Source organism: Oratosquilla oratoria, chromosome 38, assembly GCF_046742065.1.
Source record: "Oratosquilla oratoria isolate Oo_2021 chromosome 38, ASM4674206v1, whole genome shotgun sequence".
NCBI classification, from domain to species: domain Eukaryota; kingdom Metazoa; phylum Arthropoda; class Malacostraca; order Stomatopoda; family Squillidae; genus Oratosquilla; species Oratosquilla oratoria.
The window spans coordinates 36,938,455-36,955,954 of NC_134814.1; positions in this window are offsets into that span (position 1 = coordinate 36,938,455).

A 17,500-nucleotide genomic window follows, 5' to 3' on the forward strand; every position below is an offset into this window, starting at 1 on the left:
AGGAATAGGTGGAGACAAGGAGGAGGGTGACAATGAACAACACAAGGAAGAGGAGAAAGAGAAAGAAGAGAAAGAGGAAGAGGGGAGGAAGAAGTAGGGTAAGAGGAAGAGGAAGAAGTAGGGGAAGAGGAAGAGGAAGAGGAAGAGGAAGAGGAAGAAGAAATGAAAAAGAAAGAGAAAGAGGAAGAGGAAGAGAAAGAGAAAGAGAAAGAGAAAGAGAAAGAGAAAGAGAAAGAGAAAGAGAAAGAGAAAGAGAAAGAGAAAGAGAAGAAGAAGAAGAAGAAGAAGAAGAAGAAGAAGAAGAAGAAGAACGCGAAAAAGAAGAAGAAGAAGAAGAAGAAGAAGAAGAAGAAGAAGAAGAAGAAGAAGAAGAAGAAGAAGAAGAAGAAGAAGAAGAAGAAGAAGAAGAAGAAGAAGAAGAAGAAGAAGAAGAAGAAGAAGAAGAAGAAGAAGAAGAAGAAGAAGAAGAAGAAGAAGAAGAAGAAGAAGAAGAAGAAGAAGAAGAAGAAGAAGAAGAATGCGAAGAAGAAGAAGAAGAATGCGAAGAAGAAGAAGAAGAAGAAGAAGAAGAAGAAGAAGAAGAAGAATGCGAAGAAGAAGAAGAAGGAAGAAGGAAGGAGAAGAGAAAGAAGAAGAAGAAGAGGAAGAAGAAGAAGAAGAAGAAGAAGAAGAAGACGAAGAAGAAGAAGAAGAAGAAGAAGAAGAAGAAGAAGAAGAAGAAGAAGAAGAAGAAGAAGAAGAAGAAGAAGAAGAAAAAGAAGAAGAAGACGAAGAAGAAGAAGAAGAAGAAGAAGAAGAAGAAGAAGAAGACGAAGAAGAAGAAGAAGAAGAAGAAGAAGAAGAAGAAGAAGAAGAAGAAGAAGAAGAAGAAGACGAAGAAGAAGAAGAAGAAGAAGAAGACGAAGAAGAAGAAGAAGAAGAAGAAGAAGAAGAAGAAGAAGAAGAAAAAGAAGACGAAGAAGAAGAAGAAGAAGAAGAAGAAGAAGAGGAGGAAATGGAAGCGGAAGAGGAAAAGATAGGGGAAGAGGAAGAGGAAGAGGAAGAGAAAGAGGAAGAGGAAGAGGAAAAGGAAGAGGAAGAGGAAGAGGAAGAGGAAGAGGACATGGAAAAGGAAGAGGAACAATCAAGTTAGTAGCAGGGGAAATGTAATGAGAAAGATAAAGGACGGGATAAGTGAAGAGAAGAGAGAGGAAGTGGGGTTATGAGTGCGGAGTCAGAGAAAATTAAGAAAGAAACAGTGAAAATGAGAAAAAATGAAAAGAGGCAAAGAAAAAACACGAGAGGTCTAAGATGGTAGTAAAGAGAAAGGATTCGAACTCTGACAGATGATAATGAAGAGACTTGGCACAAGTCAGGGAAGCAAGGAAATTCTATTTTCGAAAATAGAAATAGTATAGTAGTAATAAAGAAACGAAGGCAACATCCTGAGTCCACTTCTGAACAAAGACCTCCTTCATAGTATTCCATGACACGACCTCGCAAACCTCTGCCACATCACTCCTGCAAACTTTACTATCTCGTCTCTCCACCCTCTGTCTGATCTCTCTCTTCCATGCTTCCTATCTCGCGGCATCCACTCAGTAACACACTTACTCCATCGCTCATCAGTCGTTCGCGCTAACTTACCTGCCCAATTATACTTCCTCTCTTTTACCTCCTCCACACTATCTCTCATTCCTGTCTTCTCTCTCACCCAACTTGCTCTCTTTCGGTCTCTCAGCTTTATTCCCAAAATTTATCTCTCCATTCTCCTCCGTGCATTCATTAATTTTGTCTCCATCGCCTTTGTCAGTTTCCAAGTCTCACTTACGTAGATTATTGCTGAAAGAATGCACTGATTGTACAATTTACGTTTCAAACATAAAGGTAGAGAGCCTCTTGTGATTTTATTATACTCACCAAATATTTTCCAACAAATTATAATGGATCTTTTTATTTCATTATCATGATGTTTAGTCATTTCCACCACCTGGTTTAAGTAATTATACTCTTCAACTTCTTCAAGACTTTCATCATCGATTATCTCCTTATTGTCAATTGTTGTGTTGAACATTACTCTGCTTTTACTTTTATTAATTTTCAAGCATACTTAAAGACTTTCCTTGTTTATGTCCCTCAGCATATCTTGCAAGTCTTCTGCTCTTTCTGAAATAAGAATAATGCCACACGCAAATTTTAGGTGGTTAAAATATTCGCCATTAATCTTCAAAACTTTCTCTTCCCACCTCAACCTTTTGAAAATCTCTTCCAAGAAGGCCGTAAATAATTTGGGTAAAATAGAATCGCCTTACCATACTCCTGTATCGAGGGGTATAAAAATAGAAGCAAAACACAAGTTAAAGGAGTCAAAAAGGAGAACAGATATAAAATGGGGGAGGAATATGATAAAAGATTTTGAAAATAATGAAAATATGCTTTGGGGGAAGTTGAACATAAGAGCATATCCATCACCACCTGTCATCCCCATCCATAAAGTTGTCTAACCGTTTCTTAAAACGACTGATAGTTTCAGCGCTCACTACATGGTTACTAAGTCTATTCCATTCGTTGACCACCCTATTAGTAAACCAATTCTTGCCTATTTCCTTCTTAAATCTAATTTGTCCAGTTTAAAATCATTACTGCGAGTCCTGCCCTGTTATTTTAATATGATGACCTTGTTTGCATCACCCTTGTTAAAGCCTTTGATACACTTGAACACCTCTATTAGACCATCCCGCCCTCTGCATATTTTCAGAGAGTGTAAGTTAAGGTACCTAAGCCTCTCCATGTATCATTTTGGTCATTCTTCTCTGTACCGATTCTAGTTAATTTATTTCCATTCTATAGGACAGAGACCAAAACAGTACGGCATAGTCAAGAATGGGTCTAACTATCGCTAGATAGAGTTAAATAATTACCTCTGCACTTCTATTCGTTACCGTCCTAGCAATGAAACCTAATGCTCTGTTAGCTTTATTCCTGGCGCTAATGCACTGTTTCCTGGTTTTAAGGTCCGAACTAGCTAGAACTCCCAAGTCTCGCACTCACTTTTCTCTAAAAAACGTGTTATCTAGCTGTATCTATTTGCAGGGTTGTAGCCCTACCTTTAACACGCTACACTTAGAGATATTGAAGTTCATTTGTCATTTCACCGACCATGTGAAAAATTTCTTAAGATCATCCTGCAGTATCTCTGCGCCGTCTCCTGACCTAATTAGGCGTCCTATTTTAGTGTCATCCGCGAACTTACTAACATCACTATTCATCGTCTAAGTCGTTTATATACATAATGAACAACAAGGGACCCAAAACCGAGCCCTGGGGAACCCCACTAGTAATATTGCCTTATCTGGATATTACTCCATGTATGGTGACCCGCTGTTCTCTATTACTGATCCAAGCACTAATCCATTCTAACACTTTTCCTCCTATGCCATGGGCTTTGAGAGAGGATGGGGAGGCGAGTCAATTAGAGAAGAAAAGGTAAAAGGTGCAAATGGACAAATTTTAACAGAAAAGAAGGTGGTAAGTTCAATGTATACATGGAGAATATGGAGAAAAGTAGGAGGTTAGCCAGTGGTTGTTTGCTGACGACACTGCGTTTGTGGAAGGGTCGGTGGAGGGATTAAGGGAGTTACTGACGGATTTTGGGAGAGTATGTGACAGGAGAGAGTTGGAGGTAAATGTGGGTAAAAGGGAGAGGATGGCAGTGAGTTGGAATTAAGAATTTGGGGTCGCATATGGAAGGAAAGGGAGGAGTGGAGGTGGAAATGAAATGTATACTGAGAGAAGCAAGTAAATGCTTTGCGAAATTAAAAAGTGTTATAAGAAATAGGCATTTGGGAATGGATGCATAATATATGAAAGAGTGATTGTGCCGACGGCATAGTATGTGGCAGAAACATACAATTTAAAAGAGGTAGAGAGAAAAAGTTTAGAAGTGTTTGAGATGAAATGTCTGAGAATTATGGTAGAAGTTACAAGGTTGGATAGAGTGAAAAACGAGGAGGTGAGGAGGAGAGCTGGGGCCTAGAAAGTGATGGCAGATAGGGCTCCTAAAATATTATTGGGATGGTTTGAACACATGGAAGGAATGAGTGAGGAAAGATTAGTAAAAGAGGTGTGGAAGTCAAAGGTGGATAGAGTAATACTGAAACGACGACAGAGGATGAGATCAATAGATTGGGTGAAAGGGGCGTTGAGCGAGAGAGGAATGTCTGCTGAGCAAGGAAGAAAAAGTGAAAAAAAAAATGCCATTTTAAGTTTGATGAAACCGTCTGACGAAGTTTGAAAAACGCATACTGTAAATAAGTGATTGCATAAATATGTAGAAAATAACAAAGATAAATAGATGAATGAGCATAAAATATATATACATAATCAAACTAACAGTTATACAGAAATAATCAAACAAGTAAACATATAAATGAATAAATTTATAAACTAATTATTCAATTGATTGATTAATGTATTTATCCATTAGTCAACTAATAAACTAATAAAATGATAGATTATAAAATTATGAAACTAATAAATACATAAGCATATAAATAGATGTGTGTGTGTGTGTGTGTGTGTGTGTGTGTGTGTGTGTGTGTGTGTGTGTGTGTGTGTGTGTGTGTGTGTGTGTGTGTGTGTGTGTGTGTGTGTGTGTGTGTGTGTGTGTGTGTGTGTGTGTGTGTGTGTGTGTGTGTGTGTGTGTGTGTGTGTGTGTGTGTGTGTGTGTGTGTGTGTGTGTGTGTGTGTCTGTGTGTGTGCGTGTGTATGTGTGTGTGTGTGTGTGTGTGTGTGTGTGTGTGTGTGTGTGTGTGTGTGTGTGTGTGTGTATGTGTGTGTATATATATATTGTGTATATATATGCATATATATATATATATTGTGTATATATATGTATATATATATATATATATATGTATATATATAGGTATATATATATGTATATACATATATATATATAGGTATATATATATATATATATATAGGTATATATATGTATATACATATATATATATGTATATATATATATGTATACATATATATATATATATATATACATATATATATATATATATGCATATATAGAAGTAGGAAATATAATGAAGTAGGAAAAAACAGGTAAAAGGAGAAGGAGAAGGAAAAGAGGGGTAGGAGAAGTCGGTGATGATAATAATGAAGAGTAGCAGAAATAATATTAAGAGGAGGCGTAAATGGAGACAAACAGAATGAACAGAAGGACTAGAGAGAAAAGGAGGAGCAATATGTGCTGCAGGATCTGGGACGGTAGGAGGAGCTTAAAGGGTCGGAGGAGTAAGAAAAGCAAGAGGAACAAGGAGGAGGCGCAGAAGTAAAATCAGGATGTGGAGCAAGAACGAGAGAAAGAGAAAGAGAAGGAGGAAGAGGATGAGGAACAAAACTATCAAGAGGAGGAGCAGTGATAGACGCACAATGAGCAAGAAAAACAGATGGATAAAGCATAACAAGAGAAGGATGATAAGAAGAAAGAGGAGAATGAGGAAAAGGATAGAGAGTATGACAAACGAAGGAGAGCAATTAGTGGCGAGAGCCGAATCCTCTTGTCAAGGAAAGAAAAGCGGTTGACTACATCCGGGATGGAGACAAAGCTAAAATAGAGATAGTGTGAATCGAGCTAGAAACGGGAAGGCAATGGAGTTGGTTATAATCAGAAAGTATCTATTTAGATGAAAATGTAAAATGAGAAAAAATAAGAGTCGAAATGGAAGGAAAAGATGTAAGAGAATAAGAAAAGGATGGGGAGAATAAGGGGAAGAGAGGGAGAAGAAAGGGAAAGGAGAAGAAGAAGAGGTGGAGGAAAAGAATGAAGCGGGGAGAGGATGATGAGTAGGACAAGAAGACAGAGGAAAAAGAAGAGGGAAAAGACCTGGAAAATTACGGTGAGCAAGAGAGGCTGGAGGAAAGGCAGGAAAACTCAAAGGACGAGAAGAAGAAAAAGGAGGAAGAAGCAGAATAAGATGAAAAATAGATGACGGACGGGAAGGAAAGGAGGATGTGAGTGCGGGTTTAAAGAAATTACATCACATAAAAGATATAGAAGATTTATGAAAAAATACGAAAAAGGGTTGACATTACTCAAGTCAAGAAAAAGTAATAGAGAAATACTCGAAAAGAACAAAAGTTAAACACAAGCATTTAAAGATATGTAGTATAATAAAAAAGTAAAAACAATATACATATGGAAACAATTAAAACAGTGAAATTTGAATATCAAGGAAGAAACATGAAACCTAGCATGAAATGATTGGAGTGAGAATATGGATAGTTGGGTAGACAAAAGTCTAAATAATATTATCACAAAAAAAAAATAAGTGTGAGGATTCATACATGCACACATATATATGTACATATATATATATATATATATATATATATATATATATATATATATACATATACATATACATATACATATACATATACATATACATATACATATACATATACATATACATATACATATATTTATACATATACATATACAATGCATAAGTTCAAAATCAGTGACAGCCAACCAGCACGTTCTTCTTCAATGGTAGCACAGTTTTAGGAGTATTGTAGGAGTTAGGCAGGACTCCCTGCTCTCCCCGACTCTCATCATCCTGTTCTTAGAACGCATCATTTCCAAACCCCAGAAACCCGTCTCCGCTCCTATTCATATCGGACAATCTCCCTTCTGGAGTACTTTGGTTTGAGCATGCCCTCTGCCTCCGCCTGATCGGGTACTTCGAGGCGGAGAACGTGCTGAGAGACTACCAGCTTGGTTTTCGGTCGGAGTGCAGTGCAATGACGATATTTCCGTGGTTACCCAATGGGTTCAAAGACCACCAGACGTTCACCCTGGTAAGGCCATTTTGGTTTGTAAGGATGTAGAATAGACATTCGATACTGTCTGGCATGAAGGCCTTACGTACAAAATGTACCACAACTTCGACTTTGCCCTGCCATTCACAAGGTTGCTCTGCAACTACCTGGACGACAGGGAAACAAGAATAAAGCGATGGGGCTGCCTGTCCCGACCTTTTGTGCCGAAGGCTGGAGTACCGTAAGGGTCAGTCCTTGCCCCCACTCTGTACAATCTATTTATGAATGGCCTGCCAGAGCCGGCTTACCCACGCAACCGGGCTCTTACTCTCTCGTATGCGGACGACATTAATCACATTAGCAGACAAAAAACGCTGCAGAACATACAGGACGGGGCACAAAAGTGGTAGCAAGAGGGGCGCATTAGGATCAGCGCGTCAAAATGCAAAGCTGTATACTTTCGCTGCAAGAACACCAACAGAACAATCACGAATACTCCTTCTAAAATAAACAACACAAAAGTCCAAGTGAAGGACCATGCCTGTGTGGTGGGTAGCACACTGGATAGTGGCCTTACCTGGACCCCACACTTTGGCAGACAGGGAGCGAGAGCTAAGGCTGTGTTGGAAAGACTAAAGGGCTTGAAAACCGCAACACTGTCCATCAAACGTCGATTGTACTTAACCCTAGTAATACTAATTCTGTGCTAGTCCCCGAGATTGAGCCAGCTGACATATCCCACTAACAACTACGACCATCAGAAGGTTCAGAATACCGCAGTCGTGTTCACCACGAGGTCGTGATGGAGCGACTTCAGAACCAAGTAGTCCCTACACCGAGATGCCAACTTCCGTCCACTCAACCAAAACAAATGCAAACTTCACATGAGGCAACTAAAAAATAAAAAAGTAAAAATGCACGCTAGACACAAACAACTAGACCACATCGTACAGACTACTTGTCAGATGAGCCTCTCCCTCAGGCGGTGTACACGAAAATTCGTGTATCCTTTCACCAGCTTTGACTGATCGTGACCAGACATACCGCGATGTGCTGCGTTCTGTCTAACTAAGTACCACGGCTATGAGTCAGTCTGTATCCAGCGGCAAGCGTGAAGAAAGGTAGCAGATTCTCAGTACACGTGCTATGGCTGGCCGGTTCAGTCCTCCGTAGTTATATTTTTACTCCTGTTTTTATTTATAATTGTATAAATGTTCATATGCATATTTTATACATATTCACATCTCAACCAAATATATACACTATTACTTGTTCTATTCTCGCCGGCGAAATGCCTCCGCTACTTAAGGATGTCTCTTTCGTCAGCCGAAACCAGGATATGACTTACCCCGTATATATGCAGTTAAATGATCACCCGCATAGAAGAATAATCCTTCTGTGCATAACATACACACAAGAGCATATCGTAAACAAAAACACAAATACACGCACAGACATCTACGTAAGCTTTTTCTCCTACTGAAATTGATATGGTTTCTAAGTTTTTCTCCTAATGCATCTTCTCATTTCAGTTTACCTGCCACTAAAAGTCTTTCCAATTTTTCTGTCTGTCCCTCCTTTTCTAACTTTGTTTATTGAGGTTATTATTGAATAGATATCCCAAAAGCATCCTCACAGTTACAGATAATGATTTCAGCCTCTAACTCTAAGTCTCCTACCCATCTCTCCTGAGCCACGACATCACGCAATATACTGTATATCCCTAAAAATCGCCCGGTGGAAATAGCCCTTTTTCATTCACAATTATCTTTTCATTTTCATACAGATATCTCTTTCCCTCCTACAACGATCGATCTCGCTCGAGCAGGTGGTCTTTTCTAGAAAGGCCATAGTCCATAGTCCATTCCTCCATTTGCCACTGAAGAAGCACCAGAGGTTACGAAAACGCGTTTTGGCTTTGAACTTTACCTATAATTCTATTTAGTAACATACGGCAAAATACTTGAGCTCCTGCCCATGGAAGGCAATGTCGCTTTACGAAAAAGAGAGAAAATTGACAAAAAGCTTTGTAACAGCTAACTTGCCATTTCATTTAATGAAATATGCTTGAGAAAGAATTTCCTGCCCGTTTTTACAAAGGGATGGAAGAGGCTTTCCAAGGCGATGGTGGGACACAGATCAAAAAGGTCATATGCTCGATTGACTACGATCAGAGGTGGTAGACAAAGGAATGACAAAGAGGAGAAGGACAACGGTTGAAGCATTATACATTGCTACCAAACCCAACATAAACCAAAAAGTAGTAGAAATAAAGTGAGCAGAATACACAGCGAAATATGCAGCTATAGAGAGATGCCCCAGGACAACTCCAACCTAGCACAGGAATTTTGTGTAGTGAAAAAAATTTCAGACAAAACATCACGATGACATTTATTTACATATTATTTTTATTTCATGTGTATTTTCGTTTTTCAAAAAACCTTGCATCATACTTTATTCTTTTATTGATATATGTATTCAATTTTATATCCATGCGGATTTATACATTGGGTCGGACAGCTTAACACAGGGATTTTGTACAGTGTCAAAATGTCAGACAGCTCTGTCGAGACATCACAGTGACATTTATTATTTATTTATTTTCATATGTAATTCCAAAAAAATAATGTATCTTTTAATCTTAATTTGTGTATATTATATCGATGCTGATTTATTTATTGTGCTGAAACCAACCAATCCTCAAGGATGGAACGTGGGGCTGGCTCACGATATATACTGCCAACTTCGACCCAGAATATCATTCATCTGAAGAAGCAACGATAAAGCGAAACCTGTAGAAAATAAAATCAATATTCGTATTAAGACCAGTGTTCTCCTTCCACCTTTCTCATATATACATATATATATGTATATATATATATATATATGTACATATATATGTATATATATATAAATATACATACATATATATATGTATATATATATGAATATATATATATATATATATGTGTATATATATATATATAAATATACATACATACATATATATATATATATATATATATATATATATATATATATTCTCTTGTAAACATATGAGGTTGAAGGCTAAAGAGGATTCACTGTTGATTATTTTATTGCGTGTAGCTTCGATACAACGCACAATCTTTTTATCGTCAGATTTGACGTATTTTAGTAGTTGTCATATTGTGGCCGACGTTTCGGAACTTCCTGGTTCCATCTTCTGGGCGATCTGATGTGCAGTGTCTGTGGATGTCGTATTTATACAATGGAGTTGGGATCATAAGGATTTCTGCAGGAAGGGGTCTCCTCTGATTGGTTACCTAGAATCACATGTCAACAGAATTTTTTATTTTGATAGAATTTGTGGAGAAAAGTTACACGTACCAATATAACTCAATGGAAAAGGTAACAAAAATAAAATTTTAAGAAAGAAAGAAAAAATGTATTTGAATAAGGAGACCCCTATGGAAATAAAATATACTTATACCAAGTAGCCTGGGTTATTGTGAATATATATGGTTTTGGGGAGAGCTCGTGAACAAACAAACAGACAGACAGACAGACAGACAGACAGAGGCTACTACTTTATCATAGTAAGTACAAATGAAAGATAGTTATCCAAGTACCTTAGGTTATAAGGTTTCAGAATATATATGGTTGTAGGGGTCTATCTGCAAAAAACCTAGGGAGAGTTTGTGAATAATCCCTAACCTAACCATAACCCACCTAACTTTAACCCTTAACCCAAACAAAAATCTTTTTTTAATTAAATATATTTATCCGAGTACCTGGAGTGATAGGGTATCAGAATATACATATGGTTATGGGGTCTATCTCCAAAACCCTAGGAGGAGTTCGAGAGCAAACAAACAAACAGACAGACACACAGACAGACGCTACTTCTTTATTATAGTACTAGCCAAATTAGCCGCTCGCTGCTGAGGGCAAATGATGATCATTTTAATTTTGATGGAATTTGTGTAGAAAAGTTATACGTATCAATATAGCTCAATGTAAAAGGTAACAAAAATAAAATGTTAAGAAACTAAGAAATAATAATTTTGAGAAGAGAAACGCCCTTTGGAAATAAAATACACTTGTCCAAGTAGCCTGAGTTATGGTGAATATATATGGTTTTGGGGGGAGTTCGTGAGTAAACAAACAGACAGACAGAGGCTACCACTTTATTATAGTAGATACAACATATATATATATATATATGTATATATATATATATATACATATGTATATATATATGTATATATATATATATATATTTATATATATATATATATATATATATATATACATATATATATATGAGAAATGAGGAGGTGAGGAGGAGAACAGGGGTGGAAAGGTGTATACATCACCATTCTCATGCAACACCAACGATGTCGCAATCACCACAGTCTCACTGGCGCCTACCAATATCCGCTCAAATCGCTGAAGTTGCAGGTTACCAGCCGAGCGCACCAGCCGAGCGCCCACAAACAGACTCACGAACACACACACATAATGGATGCCATTAGACACGACCCACATAACTCACGGAAACATTATATATTAACGAACCACCCCCCTGGATATGTGTACATACCAAGTTGTAAAACAAATATAGTATGTAATTAGTGGGTTGTCCTAGCCATGTGAGGCGACGGACTTTCAAGGTAGAATTATTAAACAAAAGGACAAAACGCACCTCAAACTTTGCTTAGTCAGTCGTTTCCGGTCAACAAAAAGGCCGTGCATCTCTCTCGAGAGAGGTTAGGTGTGAGGTGCTCCAGAGATTAACTAAAAGGAACATTGTGTAAGGTGGTGTAGAGACAAAAGTGTATAACCAAGAAAAACGTGTACCAGTGATGTGCTATAAAAAGTGAGCATAGTGTATAAGATAACACGATAAGCTCTAATAATAATAAAATAAGAAGAAAAGGAGCCGTTGAGAGTTTATCTTCCCCGCACTAAGTCCTGCCTATGTAACCCCCAAGCAAAGGAGGTTACAAAGGGAGTTGAGAGATAGGGTTGATGAAAGAGTATTAGGATGGTTTGGACACATGGAAAGAATGAGTGAAGAAAGACTAGTAAAGGACAAATAAAATAAGAAGAAAAGGAGCCGTTGAGAGTTTATCTTCCCCGCACTAAGTCCTGCCTATGTAACCCCCAAGCAAAGGAGGTTACAAAGGGAGTTGGGAGATAGGGTTGATGAAAGAGTATTAGGATGGTTTGGACACATGGAAAGAATGAGTGAAGAAAGACTAGTAAAGGAGGTATGGAAGGCAGATGTGGAGGAAGTGAACATGAGGGGACGTCCTAGGATGAGATGGATGGATGGGGTGAAGGGGGTTTTGGGGAAGAGGGGAATGTCTAATGAGGAAGGACGGGAGAGAACAGAAGACAGGGGTGAATGGAGAATGATTGTATATTGAAGATGTTGTGATGCATGAGGTGGAATGGACGGGGGGATGGGGGGTGAGGTAGTGTGTGTGAGCAAAAATTTGACGCAGCCCGAAGGGATTTCTCCCCGTCTTCTCCTTTATATAGGGGGACGGAGAGGGGGGGGTCGCCGATTTAATGAAGCGGCCTTGCTGTGAATGTGCTGTGTTTTGCAACACTGCTTCTGACCCAGGGCAGTGGACAAGGTGCAGGGATGACCTGTCATCTAGGAGGTGCTAAGATGGGAGGGAGGGTGGAGGGGTGTGGAGTGTTTTCAGAGATGGAATGGGTGGGAATGATTTTATGCCTTTTCCTTTTTGGTTACCTCCCTAGTAAGGGGGAAAAAGCCTTGGTATATGTATGTATGTATGTATGTATGTATATATTAATATATATATATATATATATGTGTGTGTGTGTGTGTGTGTGTGTGTGTGTGTGTGTGTGTGTGTGTGTGTGTGTGTGTGTGTGTGTGTGTGTGTGTGTGTGTGTGTGTGTGTGTGTGTGTGTGTGTGTGTGTGTGTGTGTGTGTGTGTGTGTGTGTGTGTGAGCGCGTGCGCGTCTTCCTATTGTTCTTTTTCTTTATATTAAAACTTGTTTTCTCAATTTCTCTCATTCATGTAAATGGATTATGCTTAAAATTCTCAGATACTGATGTATCACCCATGCAACAACATTTCCTGTGTAATAATGCAGATGACTTGCCTATAATTTCTTTATAATACTCGTAATCATTTGAATATATAATTTAGAAATATTATTTTCTGTTTTTAATCTCATCATATTCGACGGACAAATTGGTAATATCTCAAATGCAACCATACTAGTTATGCAAAAACAATTCGAGTATTGTTATATCTATGAAACTCTTCTCTTTGTTTAGTGATGGTTTTTCAAATGTAAAATACAATTTTTCGCTCATCTTCTTTATTTGTTTTATTATCTTTTTTATTTTCTTACATATCAATTCATCAATTTATTTAAATGTTTATCTATTTACTCATTTATTTTAATATTTATTTATTCATTTATTCATTTACATATTTATTTATTTATTTACTTATTTATTTATTCATTTATTTATTTATTTATTCATTTATTTATTTATTTATCTATATATCTATTTATTTATTTACTTATCTATTTATTTATTTATTTATTTATTTATTTATTTATTTATTTATTTATTTATTTATTTATTTATTTATTTATTTATTTATTTATTTATTTATTTATTTATTTATTTATTTATTTATTTATTTATCTATTTATTTATTCATTTATTTATCTATTTGTTTATTTATTCATTTATTTATTTATTTATTTATTTTATTTTTTCATTTTATTTTTTTTATTCATTTATTTGTTTATTTATTTATTTATTTTCTTATTTATTTAATTATTTATTTATTTATTTATCTATTACTTTGTTTTCTTATTTATTTATTTATTTATCTATCTATTACTTCGTTTGATTGGTTGATTTATGTATTTAATAATTTATTTATTTATTCGTTTATCTAATTATTTATTTATTCACTTATTAATTTTTTTATTTGATCATTTATTTATCTATATGTCTATTTTGTATTCGATTACATGTTTACTTACTTATTTATATATCCATTTATCTACTGGTGTGAAAGTAGTGCAAGGAAAGGATTTGTAGCAAAAACCCTCATATGATAGAGATTCTGGCAATGAGATCTTGCCATAGGATAACATCAAATGTAGGAGTTGCGATGATGTCTCTCGAAAGATGGCCTGGAATCTTCGCCCTCTCGTTGCAGAGGCTAGTTCGTTCTTTATTCTGAAAAGATTTTCCTGCAGCCAACTCCAAATTACTTACTAGGTGTGAATCGCAGCAACAAGGATCAATCTTGTTGAGTTTAAACAATTTGCTGTTACTTAGATGAATTGAGTTGATATTGTTAGAGAGAATGAAGATATTGACAACATACGGGATAATCGAGATAAAATCTAACCTTTTCGCTGCTGAAAGTAGCCGGGTGGAATTGAGGGAATATGGTGTACAGCGCAGCTGAATGGTTAATTCCCTCCTGAAACTAAGCTTCTGATTTCTCGTAAACAAGAGTTTGTAGCATATCCTAAACGTACATCTTTAACAGTGGCCTCATTACATGTTTGTGTGCGTATATCATTTGACCTTTTGCAGGACATGTTTGGATTGTCACTACTAGTAAACCCGTCTTATTCTAAGCAGAGACACCAAAAACAGGTTAGATGTAATTGCAAATGTATTCCGTGTTAGTGTAAAAAGGGTGGGTATAAAGTGTTATTCTAAGTTGAATGTTATCGTCTGATCGTAGCCACAACAGCCATAAAGAGATGAGGCTGGTTTTAACTCTCGTCTGTAAAGGGCCATTTACACGGTCAAACAGTTTGACAAACCCGGTTTGTCAGACAAGTGTTTTAAGTGATGGTTGACCGTGTGAATGGGGTATTGGGTCGTCAAATACGTTTGTCAAACGTGTTTGACAACCAAATACCCTATTCACACGGTCAAACATCACTTCAAACACTTGTTTGACAAACCGGGTTTGTCAAACCGTTTGGCCGTCTAAATGCCCCTTAAGAGAAGGGCTTCCTAGAGTTGAACGAAATCGCTTGACGGAGGCAAGAATAAACACATATGATGACATCATTCACACGGGGGTTAACGTGGTCTGCAGCTCGGCAAGGAGGGAAACAAGCCTTTCCTAATGATGTTATATCTGACGCTGCAGAAGCTGAAACTAATTCCTGTAACTTAGCAAGATATTCCATGAAGTCTCAGAAGGCTTTACGAAGGGCTTGAAGGACTCGGACTTGAGACCAAAAGTTTTGAGGGATAGCTCAAGCGTAATACATTTCGTCTCCAGCATTGAATAATAGTATAAAGGTATTAAAAACCTTGGTCTTTAGGTATCAAAGTAAAACCAGACTCCGTCCTACATAAATACTTTTTTTACTGCATCGTATCATCTTGGTCAACATGTGCATACTGTCACGTCACCACAAACTAGAAATATATATTACATGTAAATTCAACCTCTACTTCTAACTTGATTTTTACCCTTTCATTCGAAGATCTAAACCCAGTTGAATAGCCTCTTCAGGAATGTTTACATACATACATACGTATATACATATATGTACATATACATATACATATACATATACATATACATATATATATATATGTATATGTATATATATATATATATATATGTGTGTGTGTGTGTGTGTGTGTGTGTGTGTGTGTGTGTGTGTGTGTGTGTGTGTGTGTGTGTGTGTGTGTGTGTGTGTGTGTGTGTGTGTGTGTGTGTGTGTGTGTGTGTGTGTGTGTGTGTGTGTGTGTGTGTGTGTGTGTGTGTGTGTGTGTGTGTATACCAAAGGGTCTTCTTTCCCATATAAATGGGTAGACCAGGTCAAGCCAACACATGGAAACTCATCTTTGTATCTTATGCTTAGAGGGCCGTCCATTTCTCCCTGCAATACTACTTAGATCAAGGGTAATGCAGCGAGGCAGAGTAAAGTGGTATAAAAAACAAAAACCTAAAGAAGACATTTATGTTAAAGGCGTAAATCAATAGTTTAGACTGCTAATCGAATGGATTCATCGAAAAAAAACTATATCATTGTACTAAAGATTTCGAATTTAATACAAGTATAGTTTTGCATCTTGATTGTGAGTCCTCGAGCCATACCACGAAGTAGGATCCGTGTCATCTCCAGTGAGGCAATTTCCCTGTATGATAGCTAGTCTTGTTACGGTACAAGAGACAAAATTTTTGCTTCTTTCTTAGTACTTAACATTATAAATAATTCTAATATTTACTGTTCCAAATATGTGCTCCCACTGAAAAGCCAGTGTGGAGCAGTGGGTAGCGTCTCTATCGTACGCGTCCCGAGTTTAACCTCCATTGCTAGGTAACTGTTCAAATCATACTTCCATGGCTTTTCAACCTATTTGAAATGGCAGAGTTGGAGGCATAGTGGACCAGTGTCCCATTTTAGTGTTAGCATTTAGTCAGTGCGGTCGAGAGGATAACACAAGTTTCAGACTACATTCACAACCCATTCCAACGCACCTAGAATTCCATATACAATTCTCACCATCTATACAGCTTTGCTAAATCGTGAGTAGGTAAAAAGGAGATAGGCCAGGCCTGATGTGACTCATTAAGGCTAAGTTTATCTACTTGCAAAATAACTTCCATTGGAAAGTAATTAATATGTATAATAACATACAATATGCCATGTTGATACTATGTTTGCATTTACATATTACAGACGGTTAATAAAATATTTTGTCAGGGATGTGTTATGTCACCCTGGCTGTTCAATTTATACATGGATGGGGTGGTGCGAGAAGTAAATGCAAGGGTGGTGGGTCAGGGATTGCAGATGGTTAAAGAAAATGGAGAAAAGTGGAAGATAAGCTAGCTGTTGTTTGCGGACGACACTGCGCTGTAGCAGAATCAGAGGAGGGATTGAGGAAGTTAGTACTGTAATAGAGTTTGGGAAAGTGTGTGAAAGAAGGAAGTTGAAGATAATGTGGGTAAAAATAAGGTGATGAGATGTACAAGGGGGAAAAGTGACAGCAGATTGAACGTAAGTATTAAGGGAGAGACACTGGAGGAAGTGGATATTTTCAGATACTTGAGTGCGAATGTGGCAGGAAAAAGAGTGGAGATATAGGTAGAATGTAAATTCAGACAAGCGAGTAAATGCCTTGGTGGATTAAAAAGTGTAATGCGAAATAGACATTTGGGAATAGATCCTAAGATGAGATTGTATGAAGGAGTGATTGTGTCGACAGCACTATATGGGGCAGAAACATGGAACATAAGAGAGGAAGAGGGAAGGAGTTTGAATGTGTTTGAGATGAAATGCCTGAAAAGTATGATAGGGGTTACTAGGCTGGATAGAGTGAGAAATGACGAGGTGAGGTTGAGAACGGGGGTGGAAAGGGAGTTGGAAGATAGGGTTGATGAAAGAATATTGGGATGGTTTGGACACATGGAAAGAATGAGTGAAGTGTGAAAGGCAGATGTGGAAGGAGTGAACATGAGGGGGCGACCTATGATGAGATGGATGGGTGGGGTAAAAGTGGCTTTGGAAAAGAGAGGAATGTCTGTTGAGCAAGGACGAGAGAGGACAGAAGACAGGGGTGAATGGTGAATGGTTGTATATGGATGATGTTGTGATACATGAGGTGGACTGGGTGGGGGATGGGGGGTGAGGGAGAACGTGT